At 47.0% G+C, this 22,907-nt stretch overlaps 1 protein-coding gene across 4 annotated transcripts in view; it reads right to left on the bottom strand.

The window, feature by feature from the left end:
• LOC127575716 (arf-GAP with Rho-GAP domain, ANK repeat and PH domain-containing protein 1-like) overlaps positions 1–22,907 on the bottom strand; it is a 119,267-nt gene that overhangs the window by 54,310 nt on the left and 42,050 nt on the right. For 2 of the 4 annotated variants that reach the window (XM_052025713.1, XM_052025716.1), the window contains exon 2: positions 10,129–10,234. The exons of 1 other annotated variant lie outside the window; for it this stretch is intronic. The gene's annotated coding sequence lies outside the window, so the exon portion shown is untranslated. Of the gene's footprint in view, positions 1–10,128; positions 10,235–13,086; positions 13,224–22,907 lie in introns of those variants that run through there. One more of the 4 variants, XM_052025714.1, reaches the window with a different exon arrangement.

The raw sequence follows: 22,907 nt of genomic DNA, 5'->3' as shown, positions 1-22,907 counted from the left end.
AACAGAAGGTCAATATCTCAGAGGATCTATCCTGGCCCCAACACATTGATGCAATCACAAAAAAGGCACACCAGTGGTTCTACTTTGTTAGGAGTTTGAGGAGGTTCAGTGTGTCACCAAAGATTCTTACAAATTTCTATGGATATACGGTGGAGAAAATCCTGACTGGTTACATCACCGCCTGGTGTGGAGGCTCCAATGCACAGGATTGCAAGAGGCTGCAGAGGGTTGTAGACTCAGCCAGCTCCATTACGGGCACAACCCTCCTCGCCATTGAAGACATCTTCAAGGGGCAGTGCCTCAAAAAGGTGGCATCCATCACTAAGGACCCTCACCACCCGGGACATCCCTCTTCTCGTCACTACCATCAGGGAGGTGGTACAGGAGCCCAAAGACCCACACTCAATGATTCAGGAACAGCTTCTTCCCCTCCGCCATCAGATTTCTGAACGGTCCATGAACCCATGAACACTACCTCGTTATTCCTTTTCTTTTTTGCACTACTTGGTTTTGTAATTTATAGTAATTTTTATGTCTTTGCACTGTACTGCTCCCGCAAACCAACAAACTTCATATCATACAAGTCCGTGATTATAAATGTGATTCTGAACACTACGGACCACTTCTTTCACTACCTTGGACTACTCTGATTGTTTTCTTCTGCACTAAGGTCTTGCTTTTGCAGTCTTTTTTCCAACACTGGTATAATTTATGTGTAATTTATGTTGTGTGTGTTGTCTGTACCTCTGTGCCTGTGATGCTACTACAGGTTTTTCACTGTAACTGTACCTCAAGTAACTGTACTGGGGCACATGACAATAAACCCCACTTGACTTGACTTGCACTGTAGCCACATTGCCCCACACTTATCTACAGAGCAGTTGTTTCCTTTGACAGCTGGGCTTCATCTCTGGAGGAAGTTCTGACCCTGGATGCCTGGTATCTCTGACCCATCTACACAAGCTAGTGTCTCACTGCACTCACAATCTATTTCCATCAGAGCAGATGGAGGTGTTAGAGAGAGCACCAATCAGTAGCTGGGTCGCTTGACTGCCCAGCGATCAGCCGGCTATAACCCTCCTTCTCAATTCACACTTCCTCACCTAACACTTCTCGCTGCCTCGGTAAACCAGCCAACATAATCAAGGACCCCACCCACCCCAGACACTCTCTCTTCTCCCCCCTCCCATCAGGCAGAAGATACAAAAGCCTGAAAGCACGTACCACCAGGCTCAAGGACAGCTTCTATCCCGCTGTTATAAGATTATTGAATGGTCCCCTAGAACGATAAGATGGACTCTTGACCTCACAATCTACCTTGTCATGGCTTTGCACCTTTCTCTGTAACTATAACATTATATTCTGCACTCTGTTATTGTTTTCCCTTGTACTATCTCAATGCACTGATGTGATGAAATGATCTGTATGGATGGCATGCAAAACAAAGTTTTTCACTGTACCTCAGTACATGTGACAATAATAAACCAATTACCAATTAGTTGGTCCACTGCAGCTAGGACCCAGATCAGTGACCAAGACTACTTGTCTGCCACCAAACAGTCCACACAAAACCCACAGAGCAAAGGAGCAAACAATCCTCTCTACAGCGCTGGGAAGGGTGGTGGTTCAAGGCATTAAAAGTGCTGACGGATCAGAAAACCTGTGCAACCTCCTCAGCAGCCCACAGATAAGGAAATGTTTTACAGTAACAGTAAGACTGAAATTCTTAGCAGTGTGGTAAGCTAATCTCAAGGATCGCTTGTCACACGTTTGGCTTATTCTGGGGCTGAATTTAATTAACTCTCCAGTGCAAAAGAGCTTTATAGTTGAGAGCTGAAGAGCATTCCGAGAACATGCAGAGGGATTGACGTGGGCTGTTTCCTTATCCCAGAAGGATCCTCACGGGTTGGAGTCTGGGTCCCACAGAACGGCAGAGTGTCCACTCCTGGGTCCGGTGGGACAATGCAGAAATCCGGATCCTGACCAAATAAAGTCCTCTGTCTGTATGTCCTCCACACAGCTCAGAAGGTTGAGTGGTGTCACAACAACAACCTCACACTCAACATCAGCAAGACCAAGGAACTGATTATGGACTTCCTGAAGGGGAAGTGGGGAGAACACACACCAGTCCTCATTGAGGGGTCAGCGGTGGAAAGGGTGAGCAGCTTCAAGTTCCTGGGCGTCAACATCTCAGAGGGTCTATCCTGGGCCCAACACAATGATGCAATCGTGAAGAAGGCACGCCAGTGGCTCTACTTCGTTAAGAATTTGAGAAGATTTGGTATGTCACTAAAGGCTCTTGCATATTTCTATAGATGTACGGTGGAGAGCATTCTGACTGGTTGCATCACTGCCTGATGTGGAGGCTCCAATGCACAGGATCGCAAGAGGCTTCAGAGGTTGTAGACTCAGCCAGCTCCATCACGGGCACAACCCTCCCCACATCGAGGACATCTTCAAGAGGCGGTGCCTCAAGAAGGCAGCATCCATCACTAAGGACCCTCACCATCCGGGACATGCCCTCTTCTCGTTACTACCATCGGGGAGGAGGTACAGGACCCACACTCAATGATTCAGGAACAGCTTCTTCCCCTCCGCTATCAGATTTCTGAACGGTCCGTGAACCCATGAACACTACCTCATTATTCCTTTTTTAAGCACTACTTATTTATCTTTGTAATTTCTAGATCTTTATGCCTTGCACTGTACTGCTGCCGCAAAACACAAATTTCACTTCATGTGTCAGTGATAATAAACCTGATTCTGTAGGTCAAGGACCACATTCTGTGTGGATGCAATAACTTGAACAACGGTGTGCAAGAACTGTGCGTGGACGAGTAAAACCCAGCCATTGGCCAACCTGCTGGAGGAACCCAGCGGGTCAAGCAGCATCAGTGGGAGGAAAGGAATTGTCGACATTTCAAGTTGAAACCCTGTAACAGAGTCTCAACCCGAAACGTCGACAATTCCTCTGCCCCCACAGACGCTGCTCGACCCGTTGAGTTCCTCCAGCAGATTGTGTGTTGCTCCAGATTCCAGTGTCTGCTGTCTCTGGGGTCTCTATATCTGACCATTTAACCACGCTGGTGTCACATTGCATCACTGACTCAGACCCGATCAAATCTTTTCCGTGACAGATTCCTGCAGTCCACATTGTCCACTCTAGTCGTGTGTGCGCACAGCGCATGTGTTCCACAACATGCATACACAAACCCCTCATACACGGAGTATCTACACACAGGCCGTGTGCTGCACTCCGCCTGTGATCCAGAGGAACCCCATGCACAGTGCAGACGGTGAGTGCAGTGCCCAGCACCTTCACGCTGCTCGTGGGACAGGTTTACGGATCGGGATGAAAATATTAAAAATCAGGGCTCTGATTAACTGAGCAACCAGCCCTCCAGTCAAAACACGTTTCACCCAGTCAGTCAGCAGAGGGAGAGAACTTCCCATCCCAACTACCAAGGGAACACTGTGGGAGGGGCAGTACTGAGGCGGGCAGCCAAGGGTACTGGCCAGTCTGCCTGCCTGCCCATCTTCCGTGCTTACGTGCGCGCGCGGGTGTGCTTAGAGAGGGAGCACGCGGTTTTCATGGGCACCCTAGCTGAGTTCCGCGCTCGGTGGGCCCCTCAGGGCATCGCGTGTCGTGGACGGTACAAACGCAATTCTTATTTGAAGTGTTGCATTAGCGGGTGCAGTGTTGCATGTGTGTTTCGTTAGTATTAGTTTGCATTCTCTACTGTAGTTCTGTCGTTGCGTAGTTTCTTCTTTTCTGTATTAGATGTCGTGTATTGACACTGGTTGTCTTTTTGTAGTGCTTTTAGCGAATAAATGTTTATATAATAAAAAAAAGGGGCAGTACTGAGGGAGCGCCATGCCGCGGGTGGGGCAGCGAGGGGGGAGCGCCGCAGGAGGGGCAGTACTGAGAGGGTGCTACATTGTCAGATGAACCACCACAAATGGAGTCCCACTCCCAGAGGTACCGTCATAGCAGGGCCGTTAAAATGAGGCCTCACTAGGAGATAAATGATCACAATACGCTAACCATCAAACTGCGCCAACGGGAGAACAGATCTAGTCTCTGCTGTTTGTGCCATCTTGCTGTGGACAAAAATAGCTGCTCCGTGTTCTGCATTACAACAGGAACTACACTTGAGTGGCTATGGGGAGCTTTCGAATGTCTCGAGGTGATGACAGTCACTACAAAAATGCAACCCTTTCTTTAACCAACACTGAACTGATGTGACACATTTTGCAGTTCCAATTTTGTACAGTTTTGCACTTCCTCATTGACTGAAAATACAACACAAAGTCAAGCCTAAATAAGGTTAAAAAGGTGTTTACATTCAGGCCAAGGGTGCTGTGAAGTGTACCATGTTATCTCTCTTCTCCTCCCAAGCTTTCCTCAGAGACCCCTCTGCTCAAGAACGTGTCAACCACAGATGTTCCACCTGATATGAAAATATCTACAGACTATCAAAGTGACAAGCTCCAACACCACTCTTGCTTGTGTTCAATCTGGCCCTTATCTCTTCTGGAATCTCATTCACAACTGCCTGTTTGACCAAGTTCCCTGTGTCAATAGCTCTGTAAGTGGGTTGTCATGTGATAAAATCTCCTATAAAATAACCTCGGGCATGATTTACGATCTTAAAAATTGCCACATAAACGGATTAGACTCGGAGAAAACATTGGAAAGTCTTATCAGATAAGGCACCATCCGTGGAGACAGAGACAGGATTAATGTTTCAGGTCTTCAACAACTCTTCAACCTGAAACATCAGCTCTGGTTCTCTTTTCGTAGATGCTACCTGACCTGCTGAGTGCTTCCAGGAGCTTAACAAGCTTTTATTTAGGTTTCAAACATCTGCGGTCTTTTGCTTTTCAAGCTAAGTGCAGGCTGATGCTATTAAGGCACCTTTGGGAGTTTACTTAACAGTTTGTGATTTTCCAATCATTGGGACACAGAGCATAGAACAGTACAGCACAGGAACAGGCCCTTCGGCCCACAACGTCTGCACTGAACATGATGCCAAATTAAACTAAATCTCTTCTGTCTGCACATGATCCACATCCCTCCGTTCTTAAGGGGGAGGGAGAGCAGCCAGAAGTCGTGGTACACGTTGGTACCAATGACATAGATAGGAAAAGGGATGAGGTCCTGAAGAGGAAATGTAGGGTTTGGAAGGAAGCTGGTGGAACAGAGGGATCTTGGGGTCCAAATCCATAGACCCCTGAAAGTTGCCACACAGGTTGATAGGGTGGTTGAGAAGGCATATGGTGTGTTGGCCTTCATTGGTTGGAGGATTGAGTTCAAGAGCCACGAGGTAACGCTGCAGCTCTATAGAACTCTGGTCAGACCACACTTGGAGTATTGTGTTCAGTTCTGGTCAGCTTCAGAGAGGGCACAGAGGAGATTTACCAGGATGTTGCCTGGATTAGAGAACATGACTTATGAGGAAAGGTTGAGTGAGCTAGGACTTTTCTCTTTGGAGTGACAGAGGGTGAGAAGCGACTTGATAGGGATGTATAAGATTATGAGGGGCATAGACAGAGTGGACAGCCAGCACCTTTTCCCTAGGGCGGCAATAGCCAATACCAGATGATATCCGTTTAAGGTCAGAGGAGAAATGTTTAGGAGAGATGTCAGAGGTCAGTTCTTTACACAGAGAGTGGTGGGTGCCTGGAACGCACTGCCGGGGGTGGTTGTAGAGGCTGATACAATAGGAACCTTTAAAAGGCTCTTAGATAGGCACATGGAAGTAAGAAAAACGGAGGGATATGGGCTGTGCAGGAGGGAAGGGTTAGATTGATCGTGGAGGAGGTGTTCATATAGTTCAGCACAACATCTTGGGCTGAAGGGCCTGTACTGCGCTGTACTGTCCTGTGTTCTATTCACTGCATTTTCATGTGTCTATCTAAAAGCCTCTCAAACGCCACTATCGTATCTGCCTCCACCACCACCCCGGCAGCCCGTTCCAGGCACCCACCACTCTGTGTAAAAACTTGCCCCACACATCTCCTTTAAACTTTCCCCCTCTCACCTCAAATGCACGTCCTCTGGTATTTGACATTTCTACCCTGGGAAAAAGACTCTGAATCTCTACCCTATCTCTGCCTCTGATAGTTTTATAAAATTCTATCAGGTCTCCCCTCAGCCTCCGACGCTCCAGAAAAAACAACCCAAGTTTGTCCAACCTCTCCTTATAGCTCATGCCCTCTAATCCAGGCAGCATCCTGGTGAACCTCTTCTGCACCCTCTCCAAAGCCTCCACATCCTTCCTGTAATGGGGCGACCAGAAACACTCATCAGATCAGGCAGCATCTGTGGAGAGAAACACAGAATTAACGTTTCAGATCGAAGAGTTGTTGAAGATCTGAAACGTCAGCTCTGGTTCCCTTTTCATAGATGCTACCTTACTTGCTGAGTACTTCCAGGAGTTTAACAAGCTTTTATTTAGGTTCCAAGCATCTGCAATCTTTTGCTTTTCTAGATAAGTGCAGGCTGACGCTATTAAGGCAGGTTGGGGAGTTTAATTAACAGTTTGCGATTTTCCAATTATCGGGATGTCTTTCAGATGGTTAAAGATGGGAAATGGAGGATGTCGACCCCCATGGGGTTGTATTACTTGCCCAGAAGAACTCATTTCAAGGAACACAGAAAATTCAATGGTAATGGTAAGCAAACAAAACTACAGATGCAAGAATCTAAAGTAGAAACAGAAATGCTTGAAGAACTCGGCAGGTCAGACAGGATCTGTGGAAAAAGAAACCAGTGAACTTTACAGGTCAACAAACCTTCTCAGAATCAGAATCCGTTTGCCGCAAGAGCCAGGATCTCCCGGTGGCCACCCACTTCGATTCCATATCCCACTCCCACACTGACATGTCTATCCACGGCCTCCTCTACCGTCACATTGAGGCCAGGCGCAGGTTGGAGGAACAACACCTCATATTCCGCCTTGGGAGTCTCCAACCTGATGGCCTCAACATCGATTTCTCGAACTTCCGGTAACCCCACCCCCACCCACAACTCCTTTGTCTTCCCTTATTCCTGTGGCTCCCTTCCCCTGACTTGAAGACCTGCCAGAACCACTGGACAAAATTAAGAATGATTGGGAGAGTGAACTCCAGACATCTACACCTACAGAGACTTGGAAGAAAATTCCAGATTCCAGAAATTGGAAGAAGATGCCATGGCATCTATGCAATTTGACCAGGACAGGCTGATGTTCACTCCTAGGAACTTGAAGGGTCCCCTGATGAGGAACAGTTACTGACCCAAAACATTGATCAGTTTCTCTTTCCGCAGATGCTGCTTCCTGTATTTCTGTTTTGTTGATCTCTGAATATCTTAATCTGTTCTGCTTCAAGTGCATGATGGCACAGTGGTTAATGCCACTGCCACACAGATCCAGCATCCTGGGTTCCACCCTGATCTTGAATACTGTCCCTGTGAAGTTTGCACATGCTCAGTAATTGCCCGAGCTTCTCCCCAGGTGCCCAGGTTCCCTACCACGTCCCAAAGATGTTCAGGTTAGTAGGTTAATTGGTCATTAAATTACCTCAGGTGTGGTGGGGGGGTGGGAAGAATTTAAAGGGATGGGGCAGGGTTGATATGCAGGTGAGAGGGAATCAAGTACAGGGAAATGTAGGGGGAGAAAGGACTGATTGGAATGCTCTGAGAGCCAGCATAGATGTGATGGGCAGAAGGCCTCCTTCTATGTCATCAAAATATATGAGTTACTACATCTTCAATGTGTGCCAGACACTCTTTGATACAGTTTAAGGTAGTTCACAGGACCCATATGTCAAAAGATAAGCTAGCTCGTTTTTATCACCATATAAATCCTATATGTGACAGATGTAAATCGAATGTGGCTTCTTTGACACATATGTTTTGGTCCCGTCCTCTTTTGGAAAAATATTGGAAAGATATTTTTAACATTATTTCAAATGTATTGAAGATTGATTTACAACCTCACCCTATCACTGCAATTTTTGGATTACCAAGGATAGAATCTGGCCATCTATCTGCCTCCGCTAACCGTATGATTACCTTTGTTACATTACTGGCCAAATGATCCATTTTGCTTAAATGGAAGGATCCAATACCTCCGACTACTTTTCAATGGTTCTCTCAAACTATATCATGTTTAAACTTGGAAAAAATTAGGAGTGGTACTGTCGATCCTTCGCTTCAATTTGAGGAAGTTTGGAGTCCATTTATTCAATATTTTCACAAGATATAGATCCCCTTATAATAACCTTTCAATTTAGAGGAACGGAGTTGATGACATAATATTGCTCTGTTTCTATTGTGAAATTTTAGTCCAGTTTTTTTTTCTCTGGTTTTTTTTGAATTTTTTTTTTCTTTAGCTTAGTTTGGTTTGATATATTGTTTACAGTTTTTCTTATTGCTTTGGGTTTTTTTTTCTTTTTTTTATATTTTATAATAAAGCTTTTTCTTTTATATTATATTCAATCACTAACAGATTGTTGGATCTACAGATTTTTTATACTTTATTGTTCTTTATAATTATCCACGTCATGATTGTTCTCCTGATTTCTTTGTATTACAAGCAAAAACATTGATATATTAATCTGTATTAATTTGAAAACTAATAAAAAGATTGAAAAAGAAAAGAAAGAAAGAAGACCTGCCCATCCCCTCCCCTCCCCTCCCCCATCCTTTATTCCATGGTCCACTGTCCTCTCCTACCGGATTCCTCCTTCTTCAGCCCTTTGCCTATTGCACCTACCACCTCTCAGCTTATTACATCTTCTCCCCTCCCCACCCACCTACCCTCCCCCTCTCACCTGAACTCACCTGTCCCCTGCCTGCGTGCGCTCCTCCCCCTCCCCCCACCTTCTTATTCTGGCTTCTGCCCTCTTCCTTTCCAGTCCTGATGAAGAGTCTCACCCCGAGGCGTCCACTGTTTATTTCCCTCCATAGATGCCACCTGACCTGCTGAGTTCCTCCAGCACTTTGTGTGTGTTGCTCCAGATTCCAACATCTACAGAATCTCTTGTGTCTCAGAATCCAAGAGCTGGCTCCTGATAACAAATTTCAGTGGTTGTTAGTCAGCACCACTCTCTAAATGCCAGATTTACTGCTGAGGCAAACATGTTACCCTGATTCTTTTGAGCGTGTGCTTTCCTGACCAGAAGCTGGCAGATATCCCCGTTACACCTTTATCCAAACAAGTTCCAAGGAAGACACAAGAGCCTCCAGATGCTGGAAACTGGAGCGACACACAAAGCACTGGAGGAACTCAGCAGGTCAAATAGCATCTGTGGAGGGAAATGGACAGTCGACGTTTCGGGTCGAGACCCTTTATCGGGACTGGAGAGAAAGAGGGGAGAGAGCCGGTATAAAGAGGTGGGGGAAGGGTGGGGTGAGAAGGTGATAGGTGTATCCAGGTGAGGGGGGGGTGATAGGCAGGTGAGTCGGTGGGGGGGGGGGGGAGTGGGAATGATGCAAGAAGCTGGGAGGTGAGAGGTGGAATTGACAAATGGCTGAAGAAGATGGAATCTGATAGGAGAGGACAGTGGACCATGGAATAAAGGGAAGGAGGTGGGGAGGGGAACCGGTGAGAGGGGTGTGTAGGTGACGGGCAGATGGAGAGGGCAGGGGGAGGGTAAACCAAGGGGTTGGGGGTGGGTGGAGGGAGAACAGTGGTTACCGGAAATCAGAGAAATCGATGTTCATTGGAGTCCACCAAGGCAGAATATCCTGACTCAAAACATCGACCATCCCTCTACCTCCACAGATGCTGCCTGACCCGCTGAGTTCCTCCAGCAGTTTGTTTCTTAAGGAAAGTTTGCTGAACCGGGAACAACCCCCCTCCACAGATGCTACTTGACTGGTTGAGTTCTTCAGGCATTTCCATTTCTGTGTAAGATTCTCAGAGACTGATGTACAATTAATGGTTAAAGTACCAGTAATCCAGTGACCTAGAACAACAACCTAGACATCTGGGTTCAAATTCTACCATCAATGATTCAGATTCAGTTAATAATGGGAGATTTAAAATAAACCAGCTATTAATAACAGTGACACAATAAGGCCGTGGCAAAAAGCCATCTGTACAGCGTTTGGTTCTTCAGGAAGTTGGTTGCACTCACCGTCTGATCAAATGCAACTCCAGACACTTCCCATGCGATTGACTCAGTCCCGGGATAATTAAGGAGGGGCAGTCAATGCTGGGCTTGCCAGAGGCGGAGTATTATCCTGAGAGTAAAGATATTGTAGATATTTATTTATTAGTCACATGTACATCGAAATGCATCTTTTTGCGTTACTGAGAGAGTTCTGGGGGCAGCCCGCAAGCGTCACCACGCTTCCGGCGCCAACATAGCATGCCCACAACTTCCTAACCCGTACGTCTTTGGAATGTGGGAGGAAACCGGAGCACCCGGAGGAAACCCGCGCAGACGCGGGGAGAATTGAACCCGGGTCGCTGGCGCTGTGATAGCGTTACGCTAACCGCTACACTACTGTGCCGCCGTAACATTTTAAATTTTAAAAACTGAACATCAAACAAAAACTGCCGATGCTGGAAATACTCATCAGGTCAGGCTGCATCTGTGGGAAGAGAAACAGAGTTGATGTTGTCTGAGAATTGGCGGGGGCAATCAGGAACTGCCCGGGACTTGAACTGAGAGCTTGGCCTGACCTGCTGCTCGTAGACAGTCCCTCACTCTTTGAAATGCCGACATTATAGTGGGGCAGAGTACAATATTTACCCCCCTTTGCATCCTGCACCCATTCCATTAGCCTGGGTGTGCAAGGGGAGAGGAGGAGAGGGAGGGGATGGGTGAGGGTGGAGAGGAGGGGTGGGAGAGAGGAGGGGAACAGGGGAAGGAGGGGAAAGTTCCTGACCTGCAGTCCCTTTTGCAATGAAGGAAACTCTATCTTGCACACAGCAAGATCCCACAAATAGCACTGCAGTAACGACAGATGTCCCATCTAAGGAACGTTGGGAGAGGGATAAATATTGAGCCCAGGATCCGGGTGACAACTCCCCGGATCTTCCAAATAATGGGCATGGGATCTGTTATCTGGGAGAGTGGGCGGAGCTTCACCTGATCCAGGCTTCTAGTGTCATCTCTCTCCATGGGCTATGGGAACCTCTTCTCAGCCCGTGTCCCAAGGGCACAGACACTGTGCTGAGCATCAGTCTGACTGGTTCCGTGACTGTGCGCGTTAAACACCCAGGTGTCCTCCCCTAATCCGCCAACCACTCACACCTGAGACTAGACTGTATGACGTTCTCACCGACACACAAGGATGCTGACCTGAAGCACACACGTGTGCAAACATGCAGAAACAGGTATACAAGAAAATGCACATGCAGAAATATATGCAGAAATATGTACAGAAATACACAGAGCACCCCACACACACAAACCACACATACAGACATGAACAAATACAAGAGAGCATGACTTTAAAGTAATGGGTGGGAAGTTCAAGGGAGATGTCAGAGGGAGGTTTTTCACCCAGAGAGTGGTTGGGGCATGGAATGTACTGTCCGGGGCGGTGGTGGAGGCAGGTACATTGGTCAAATTCAAGAGATTACTAGATAGGCTATGGAGGAACTTAAAATAGAGGGATATGTGGGATGAAGGGGTTAGATAGTCTTAGGCGAGGTTTAAAGGTTGGCACAACATTGTGGGCCGAAGGGCCTGTATTGTTCTATACTGTTCTATGATTCTATTCTATGAAACGAACCACACATACATAGACCACACATGAACAAACACAGATGAACCACACATGCACACAGATGGATAACACAAACACACATGAACCATACACAGAGCACCACACACACACACACACACGCAAGCATGCACATGCACATTCTCAAAAAAAAGTGCATGCAACACAGGAACCCAAGAGAACAGGAGCAGGAGGAGGCCACTCAGTCCCTCAACCCTGTCCCACCATTCAACATGACCACGGCTGATCTACGCTGGCCTCAACTCCTCTTCTGTGCTAGTTTCCCACTACCCTCAATTCCTCGATTTTTCAAATATTTATCAATCTCCACCATTAATATATCCAATGATCCGGCCCCCACCACCCTCGGGGGCAAAGAGTTCCAGAGAGTCACCACCCTCTGAGACAATACACATTCTGATAAACCACCGTCTCATCACAGTTCTACGAAAGGTTACTGACCTGGAAGGTTGCCTGCCCCTCTCTCCACAGGTGCTGACTGACCTGCTGACTGTTTGCCCCCTGGCATGCAAAACAAAGTTTTGGAATTGGAATTTTATTATTGTCACTTGTACTGAGGTACAGTGGAAAACTTGTCTTGCACACCATTCGTACAGATCAATTCATTACAACAGTGCGTTGAGCTAGTACAAGGGAAAACAATAACAGAATGTAGAATAAAGTGTTACAGTTACAGAGAAAGTGCAGTGCAGGCAGACTATAAGGTGCAAGGTCATAACGAGTTAGATTGTGAGGTCAAGAATCCATCTTATCGTACTAGGGGACTAGTCTTATAACAGTGGGATAGAAGTTGTCCTTGAGCCTGGTGGTACGTGCTTTCAGGCTTTTGTATCTTCTGCCTGATGGGAGGGGGGAGAAGAGAGAATGACCGGGGTGGGTGAGGTCTTTGATTATTCTGGCTGCTTTACCGAGGCAGCGAGAAGTGTAGACAGAGTCCATGGAGGGGAGGCTGGTGTCCGTGATGTGCTGAGCTGTACCTCAGTACATATGACAATAATAAACCAATTTATCAGCTCCTTAAAGGCAGCTACACACAAACTGCTGGAGGAACTCAGCGGGTCAGGCAGTATCTGTGGAGGAAAATGGACAGTCGACGTTTTGGGTTGAGACCAGGACATGACCCGTCGGGTCCCTTCAGCATTTTGTGTGTTGCTCCAGATTCCAGCATCTCTCGTGTCTCCTGAAGGGGAGCAACTGACACATCACTCACAGCTACCCTGCCACTTCAGAGAGACTGCAGTGTACGCCAACAGATGTTTCCTGCACCAGGCTAACACTCTGCAAGAGAGATTTCATTTCACAAGCCATCCTGTCAGTTCAGGGTGTATTTCACATACCTCAGCATCAACAAGTCGGAGACAATGATCCCTCTCACTATCCCCCTCTGCCCCCGAATCTCATGCCGTTTTTCTTGTGTCAGTCTTCCAGTCACAGGCTGATCTCTCTTCAACAACAGTTGGAAAACTCAGCTTGCAATCATCTCACAGGCTTGTGAAAGAGGAACAGGGCAGAGTCCTTCCAGTCTGAGGAACTAACTACATGACACAAGTTTAGGTGCTGTGTATGCACTGTGTGTGCAGAAGGACTGTGGATAGACCCTGGAAAGGCATACATCATTTGGAAGGGGCAGAGATGTTCCTGATGGCAATGATATCATTGTGCATTTTTAAAGCACTGTTAATCCAACAAAACATTGTAAGATGCTTCACAAGAGCTTTCCCGAACAATATTTGACTCCAAATTTCAGAAGGAGCGATGAGGACAGGTAACTGTCCCAAGTCTCTCCTTATAACTCAAGCCCTCCAGTCCCGGCAACATCTTTGTGAATCCCTTCTGCACCCTCTCCAGCTTAATGACATCCTTCCTATAGCTGGGAGACCTGAACTCCACTCAATAGTGTAGTTTATTTAATTGTGAGTGTACCTTTAAGACGATGCGGATGATATGACTTTTGATGCATTGTTGTACCAGCCACTGCTGTTAGTCAAGTACTGACTGCCTCCAGTGAAGGCTGTTTGTTGGCATCTCTATCCTTCCTTCATGAACAGCAAGAAAATAAAGCCTTTGGACACCAGGAAGGTGAGCTGCTGCTCCCAGGAGGAGCCTCCCTGTGGTCGTCAGTGAGAGAACGGAGAACAGAAATCTCTCGGTCGAGCAGTCACAATGGCAGGCAGCCAAAGTGGCAGATGTGCCGATGAGTGGGAGAAGAACAAGTAGTATCAGCCTGTCGCTGCACAAGTGGAAGGAACAGAGATGTTCCTGACAGCCCACGATAGCACTGAGTTCCCAGGGGAGGCCACAGGTCAGAAACACAGCCAAACATGCAAAGGTGGTGCCACATGACTCATGTAACCTAGGAACCACAGAGCCACGGAGAAGATCCTGGGTGCATTCTATAAAGACCTTGCAGGCACGCTTCTACCCAGTGTCTCGTGTGAGTTGAAAGTTCAGTAAGGACATGTAGGGGCCAGAAGATTTGGCTGGCCAAGGTGTCGTCAGGCTGATGCAAGATTCGGACCTTCTCAAGGTCAAATACCAAAGTCAAGGTCAAGTTTATTGCCATATGCACAGGTCCATGTGTGCACAGATGCAATGAAAAACTTACTTGCAGCAGCATCACAGGCACATAGCATCACATAAGCAGCATTCACAAGGAAAACATAAATTAAACACAAATTATACACAATTTTTACAAGAAAGAACACAATTCGAACAAAATAAAAGTCCATTTTAGTGCAAAGTGATCAAAGTGGTCCCAGTGTTGCTATACTGAGGCAGTGATTAGGGTTGTGCCGGTTGGTTCAAGAACCGAATGGTTGAAGGGAAGTAGCTGTTCCCGAAGCTGGTGGTGTGGGACTTCAGCCTTCTGTATCTCCTGCCCGATGGTATCCTGGGATCACTTAGAGAGAGAGAGCCCAGGTATAGCTGTTTGGGGATGGAGTTCACAGCAGAATTCTCAGTGTATGGAAAAGATGTCATCAAAAGTCCGAGGCAGTCTCTGCCAAGCCTTGAGACTGAGGGACCAATAGAAAGCCAGCCCTCTGAGATGGTTGAGCCTTGAAGGCCCCCTCTCTATAACGGAGTCATGTGGAGACCACAGGCAGGCTTGACTGGAAATAGGTCAGATCGAGTGAGATCAGGAGTCACCTGGTTCCAAGAGGTGGGGGGAACAAACCAGGACCATCACACAAACCACCTGGTCTCAGATGCCCGGGGCTACAGAAAAAACACACTGCACTGGGGTGGAGGGGAACTGTTAGCAGGGACACAACGCCAATTAACCCACCAACCTGCAGGTTGATGGGATGTGGGAGGAAACTGGACCACCCGGGAGAAACCCACGCGGTCACAGGGAGAACGTGCAGACTCCACACAGACAGTGCCAGAGGTCACTGGAGCTGTGAGGCTGTGTGCAGCCCAAGATTCTATTAGATGATACAACCCAGCTGGCTCCCTGAATCTGGGGTGGCAGCTGTGACACTGCGTTGATGAGGAAGGAAGGTTTTATAGCGAGGTCACCTCCATCAAGCCCACAGCTCCTGCGGTGCTGGGTGATACCGGACAGGCATCGGGAAAGAGCCTGGTAGGTCTCTTAATCAGAGTTATAGAGTCACAAAGAGATACAGCACTTCAGCCCTTCAGCCCATCGAGTCCCTGCCGATCATCAACCACCCATTTGTTACTTGTAACCTACTGAATACTGAAAGGATGGACGTGGAGAGGAGTTTCCATCAGTGGGAGAGTCCAGGATCTGAGGGTACAGCCTCAGAATAAAGGGACGCCCCTTTAGGACTAAGATGAGGAGGAATTTCTTCAGCCAGAGGGTGGTGAATCTGTGGAATTCATTGCCACAGACGGCTGTGGAGGCCAAGTCATTGGGTGCATCAGGCAGATATTGATAGGTTCTTGATTGGTAAGGGGGTTAAGGGGAGAAGGTGGGAGAATGGGGTTGAGAAAAATCAGCCATGATTGAATGGTGGAGCAGACTTGATGGGCCGAATGGCCTAATTCTGCTCATATATTTTATGAGTGAGCTCTGGTGAGCAGGGAGTATTGTCATGTGGTGGTGATTTGGAGGTCCCAATGGTCCTAAGAGTGGTGTCACACTAAGTCTGGACTTACTGAACCAGCTCAGTACAGCAAAGCCAAAGTGCAGCAGGAAAGGTTGGAGACGAGACGGGTGTGCACTGGACATTATCCAGAGGGCAAAGGTCAGAGATGATGACCTTCCAACTTCCAGAGGGTCAGTGGAAGAAGAAAGTTCCAGTGTGCGTGGGAAGCTGAAGAAGGAGGCCCAGCACATAAATGCAATCATAAGGCAGCTGCTCCAGAGTCTCTACTTTGTTAGGAGGTGAAGGAGGTTCGGCTTGTCACCGAACACTCTAACAAACTTCTACAGATGTGCTGTTCGAAGTACCCTGACTGGTTGCATCACCGTCTGGGACGGCAGTTCGAATGCGCAGGAACGTAAGAAGCTGCAGAGAGTAGTGGACTCTGCCCAATACATCAGGGGCACATCCCTCCCCACCATCAGGAGTATCTACAGGAGGTGCTGCCCCAAGAAGGCAACACCCATCATCGAAGATCCCCACCATCCGGGCCGTGCCACCTTCTCCCAGCTCCCATTGGGCAGAAGGTACAGAAGCCTGAAGTCCCACACCACCAGGTTCAGGAACAGCTACTTCCCTTCAACCACTCGGTTCTTGAACCGACCGGCACAACCCTAATCACTGCCTCAGTACAGCAACACTGGGACCACTTTGCACTACTTTGTTTTTTATTGTTTTGTGTTCCTTCTTTTATGATTTTGAATAATTTATGTTTTCTTGTGAACACTGCTTATCTGATGCTCTGTGCCTGTGATGCTGCTGCAGGTAAGTTTTTCATTGCACCTGTGCACACATGGACTTTTGCATATGACAGTAAACTCAACTTAGAGATGTGAGGTTGAAATGAGAGCAGAAGCATGAAGGAAGGGATCCTTACGAAGCAGAGAAAATAATATAATTCTATTTATGATATTTAGGGACATACTGGAAACAGGGATATATAACTGGAACTACGGTAGAAGTTAATAGATGTTCAACCTAAGTTGGGTGTTACCATCAATGTTTAAAATCAATGTTAGGGAGACGCAGTGGCATCACTGGTCGAGCTGTTGCCTCACAGCGCCAGAGATCAGGTTTGATCCTGACCTCGGAACCCGTCATTCTCCCTTCTCCCGTCAGGCAGAAGATACAAAAGTTTGAGAACACGTACCACCAGGCTCAAGGACAGCTTCTACCCTGCTGTTACCAGACCCTTGAACTGACCTCTCATACGCTAAAAGATGAACTTTTCATCTCCCAATCTACTTCGTCGTGGCTCTTGCACCTTATTGTCTGCCTGACCGCACTTTCTCTGTAACTGTAACACTATAGTCTGCAATCTGTTTTCTTTTACTACCTCAGTGTTTGGAATGACCTGTCTGGAATGCACACAAACAAAAGCTTCTCACTGTATCTCAGCACATCCAACAATAATAAACCAATTACGTTCTCCCTTTAACCATGTGGGTTTCCCTCGGGTGCTCCAGTTTCCTCCCACATCCCAAAGATGTGAGGGTCGGTGGGCTAACTGACCACTGTAAGTTGACCCTAGTGTGTGGGTGAGGGGTAGAATCTGGGGGAGTCAATGGGAATGTGGGGAGAATAAGATGGAATAGTGTCGGATTAGTGTAAATTGGAAGTTGATGATCGGCACAGACTCAGTGGGCCGAAGGGCCTGGTTCCCTGCTGTACCTCCCTATGACAAATGTACGTCACACAATGTGGTACAATTATGTGCAGTCAAGGTAACAAAAGCATTTCAGGATGTGAGATTAGTCATTTATGAAAGTGTGTGGAGAAGTGAACCATTGTGATTACCAAAACAGGGAGTGGATATTGGAGGGATGGGAAGTTTCAAGTTCAAGTTACTTTATTGTAAAAACACACAGAGGAACGAAATGTCGTTTCCCCCAGACTCACACAACAGAGGACGTACATAGAACAGAGGACATACAATAAACACAGACAAAAAAAATTGTGCAAGTACAAACAGTGCAAAAAACGGTGTGTACAGAATACAAAATTAGTGCAGGGTTAGTGCAAAACCGAGTTGGACGAAGAAAATACAGAACTCAGCGTGTTGCATTAATTGTATAAACATGTTCAGCAGCAGCCAAAGTTCCTATACGCCGTTGTGCAAACCAGGGCTTTTGACACAGCATTTGTCTGAGACTGTCTCCAGGGTATTCAGGAGCCTGACAGCCTGGGGGAAAAACTGTTGTACAGTCTAGTAGTTCTGGCCTGGATGCTCCGGTACCGCTTGTCAGACGGCAGTGGGACAAATAGGTCGTGGGAGGGATGAGAGGGGTCATCTATGATTCTGCAGACCTTGCGTGTGCATCGTGTGTTGTAGACGTCCAGGATGGAGGGAAGAGGTACTCCAATGATCCTTCCAGCTGTACTTGCAATTCTCTGCAAACACTTACGGTCAGAGGTGTCACAGTTACCGTCCCAGGCAGAGATGCAGCTGGTCGGGACACTCTCAATAGTACCCCTATAGAATGTGGTGAGGGTAGGGAGTTGAGATTATCAGAATATGGGTAGGTTACCAGTTATGTTTATGACTGTGACATCTCTATAATAATTAGTTACATGTGTAGTTTGTAAAGCAATAGTAGAATTTATTGTAGGGTGTTTGGCATAGGTTTGGTACTTGTTCAAATAAAAGGAAGCAGTGTAGTATCCACAAGCATGAGTGCAGCTTCAAAGCCACCCAGACATTCTCTCTTCTCCCCCCTCCCATCGGGCAGAAGATACAAAAGCTTTAGAGCATGTACCACCAGGCTCAAGGACAGCTTCTATCCCGCTATTATCAGACCTCACATACACTAAAGATGAACTCTTGATCTCCTAATCTACCTCATTGTGGCCCTTGCACCTTATTTGTCTACCTGCACTGCACTTTCTCTGTTAACTGCATCCTGTTGTCATTTGTACTACCTCAAAGTACTTTTGTACGGAATGATCTGTCTGGATGGCATGCAAGCAAAAGCTTTTCGCTCTATCTCGGTACACGTGACAATAAAACAATGCTGCTCTGTGGTACGACTTTTCATACACTGTTGTATCAGCCACTGCTGTCAGCAGAGTGTTAAATGCGTTCAAGACAGACACAATGGCAGCAGACACAATGTACAGCTGATGGTGGAATCTGGAACAACACACCAGATGCAGGAGGAACTCAGCGGGTCAGGCAGCATCTGTGGAGGGAAATGAACAGCCAACGGTTTGGGTTGGGACTCTTCACTTGGAAGGTGGAGGACACACACAGAGACAATCATAAACACAGGTATCACACAGCAGGAAACGTGCAACAGCATCAGAGATGACTGAATATTCCCCAGGCTGCTCCGCAAGATGAAGGAGGAGATTGCTGAACCGTTGGCTAGATCTTTGAGTCCTTATTGTCCACGGGAATGGTACTGGAGGATTGGAGGGTGGCAAATGTTGTCCCCTTATTCAAAAAAGGTAGTAGGGATAGTCCAGGGAATTACAGACCAGTGAGCCTTATGTCTGTGGTGGGCAAGCTGTTAGAAAGGATTCTTCGACATAGGATCTATGGGCATCTAGAGAATCATGGTCTGATCAGGGACAGCCAGCATGGCTTTGTGAAGGGCAGATTATGTCTCACAAGCCTAATAGTGTTCTTTGAGGAGGTGACCAGGCAGATTGATGAGGGTAGTGCAGTAGATGTGGTCCACATGGATTTTAGTAACGCATTTGACAAGGTTCCACATGGTAGGCTTCTTAAGAAGATCAGAGGGCATGGGATCCAGGGAGTCTTGGCCATATGGATTCAGAATTGGCTTGCCTGTAGAAAGCAGAGGGTTGTGGTGGAGGGAGTGCATTCGGATTGGAGGGCTGTGACTAGTGGTGTCCCACAGGGATCGGTTCTGGGACCTCTACTTTTTGTGATTTTTATTAATGACTTAGATGAGGGGGTGGAAGGCTGGGTTGGCAAGTTTGCAGATGACACAAAGGTTGGTGGTGTTGTGGATAGCGTAGAGGATTGTTGAAGATTGCAGAGGGACATTGATAAGATGCAGAGCTGGGCTGAGAAGTGGCAGGTGGCGTTCAATCCGGAGAAGTGTGAGGTGGTACACTTTGGAAGGACAAACTCCAAGGTGGAGTACAAGGTAAATGGCAGGATTCTGGGCAGTGTGGAGGAGCAGAGGGATCTGGGGGTTCATATCCACAGATCACTGAAAGTTGCCTCGCAGGTGGATAGGGTAGTTAGGAAAGCTTATGGGATGTTAGCTTTCATAAGTCATGGGATCGAGTTTAAGAGCCGCAAGGTAATGATGCAGCTTTACAAAACTCAGGTTAGACCACACTTAGAGTACTGTGTCCAGTTCTGGTCGTCTCATTAAAGGAAGGATGTGGAGGCGTTGGAGAGGGTGCAGAGGAGATTTACCAGGATGCTGCCTGGTTTGGAGAGTATGGATTATGAGGAGAGACTAAGGGAGCTAGGGCTTTACTCTTTGGAGAGAAGGAGGATGAGAGGAGACATGATAGAGGTGTACAAAATATTAAGAGGAATAGATAGAGTGGACAGCCAGCGCCTCTTTCCCAGGGCACCAATGCTCAAGAGGGCATGGCTTTAAAGTAATGGGTGGGAAGTTCAAGGGAGATATCAGAGGAAGGTTTTTTACCCAGAGAGTGGTTGGGGCATGGAATGTGCTGCCTGGGGCGGTGGTGGAGGCAGGTACATTGGTCAAATTCAAGAGGTTGTTAGATAAGCATACGGAGGAATTTAAAATAGAGGGATATGTGATACGAAGGGGTTAGATAGCATTAGGTGAGGTTTAAAGGTCAGCACAACATTGTGGGCCAAAGGGCCTGTATTGTGCTGTACTGTTCTATGATTCTATGAAGTCAGTGACATTACCTAAAGTCTCAGTGCTGATCCAGCAACATCCCAGCACTGAGTCAGAGTGACCACACTGTGTAAGTGCTGCTCCAATTTTCGTGTTTGCCACTTGCTGCAGAGGAACAGTGCAGGAGAGCGGTCAGAACAGTTCCCAGCACTGAAAGACAGAAGATCTAGGAAGCCAAGCTCCTCCCCTGGGAGTTCTCAGGATATGTTGCAAGAAACCACTTCCATGAAGTTCCATAATTAACAACTGACCAGATAATGCAATGTTGGTTCGGGCAACAAACATAGCCCTCTCCACAACAATCTGCTGGCATCTTTATCACCACTCAGAGAGCAGACAGGGCATCAGTTTAATGACTCACCCTAAACACAGCACCTCAGACAGTGCAGCACTCCCGAGCACTGCCTGCTTGCATTGCTGCACTCAATTCTCTGCAGTGGGACATAATCCACAACATTCTGACTCAGGACCTTGGAGGCTGCCCAGTCAGCCTTGAAAAACAATACAGCCCCACAGGATGGGTCAGTTGCTTGATGAATGCAGATTGTAATTTAAACTTTGTCCGACTCGTTCAATGGATCAGGTGCACAGTGCAGACTGCTCTGATCTCATAAAGGTCTCTCAGAGATTGTGACAGGACAGTGTAGAGGGAGCTTCACTCTGTGTCTGACCCCAGGAGTGTGTGATGGGACGGTGTAGAGGAAGCTTCACTCCGTCTGACCCCGGGATTGTGTGATGGGACAGTGTAGAGGGAGCTTCACTCTGTATCTAACTACTTTCTCCTCATAATTTGATATCCAAATATTAAAAAGTTTTTGTTCATTTCCACTATTTAGTTGCACCTCCAACATTTCCCAGTGTTAAATGTGAAAGCTTCCTGGATTCTAGCTTCTCTCAATTCCCGGCTGTAACCAACATGAACAGTTGGTAAGCCTCCTAAATGTCTCCTAACTGCAGGAAAATAAAGTGGAGTGTGCACCAATAATCAGCCAGGTTAGAAGCTGCACACTTAAATTAACAGTAAAACAAGACAAAGCTCATTTCATGACTTGGATGAGGTTCCATACCACTGTGTCATCAAAAACAATTTCCAAATATGTGATACACAAGGTCATTAGTTATTTCAGAACTAACACATTTTTACTGTGTCACCAGATCTCTACAGCGTTCCTCTGAAAATTTCAAACTCTTCTTTCTTAAAATAAGCCAGTTCCACAGGGCACTCCAACTTCCCCCAATGTGAGTGTCTACTTTAACATAAACCTTGAACCGACCTGCACAACCCTAACCCTACCTCAGCAGCGGAACACTACAGATCACCTCTTGCACTACTGTGGACTTGTCTCTGATCGTGTTTATGTTTTGCACGAGTGTTTTGTTTTGCAGTCTTTTCCTTCACTATTGGTATAATTTATATTCTGTGTGTGGTTTGTACTGATGCGCCTGTGACGCTGCTACAAGCAAGTTTTTCATTGTACCTCACAGTACTTGTACACGTGACAACAAACTCGACTTGACTTGATCATTATTGTCAAACTCTTTTGTCTTTGCCTCCCCGCTCCCTGCTTGGGGAACAACCTTCACTGGATCATCAGCAGGGCAGAGCACACACCCGTCTGTATCAGTGGAGATGGTTGAGAGCTTCAAGTTCCTACATGTAAACATCACCAATAGCCTGTCCTGGTCCAACCATGTAGATGCGATGGCCAAGAAAGCTCACCAGTGCCTCTACTTCCTCAGAAGGCTAAAGAAATTTGCCATGTCCCTATTGACCCTCACCAATTTTTTATCAATGCACCATAGAAGCCATCCCATCCGGATGCATCACGGCTTGGTATGGCAACTGCTCTGCCCGAGACTGCAAGAAACTGCAGAGAGTTGTGGACACAGCCCAGCACATCACCGAAACCAGCCTCCTCTCCACGGACTCTGTCTACACTTCCTGCTGCCTCAGTAAAGCAGCCAGGATAATCAAAGACCCCACCCACCCCAGACATTCTCTCTTCTCCACCCACCCCCCTGCCCCATTGGGCAGAATACACAAAAGCCTGAAAGCACGTACCACCAGGCTCAAGGACAACATCTATCCCACTGTTATAAGACTATTGAACAGTTCCCTAGTATGATAAGGTGAACTCCTGATCTCACAATCTACCTCATTATGACTTTGCACCTTATTGCCTGTCTGCACTG

This window comes from Pristis pectinata, chromosome 11 (genome assembly GCF_009764475.1).
Source record: "Pristis pectinata isolate sPriPec2 chromosome 11, sPriPec2.1.pri, whole genome shotgun sequence".
NCBI classification, from domain to species: domain Eukaryota; kingdom Metazoa; phylum Chordata; class Chondrichthyes; order Rhinopristiformes; family Pristidae; genus Pristis; species Pristis pectinata.
Note: the sequence above shows the minus strand (reverse complement) of the source record. Positions and strands in the feature narration are given on the sequence as shown.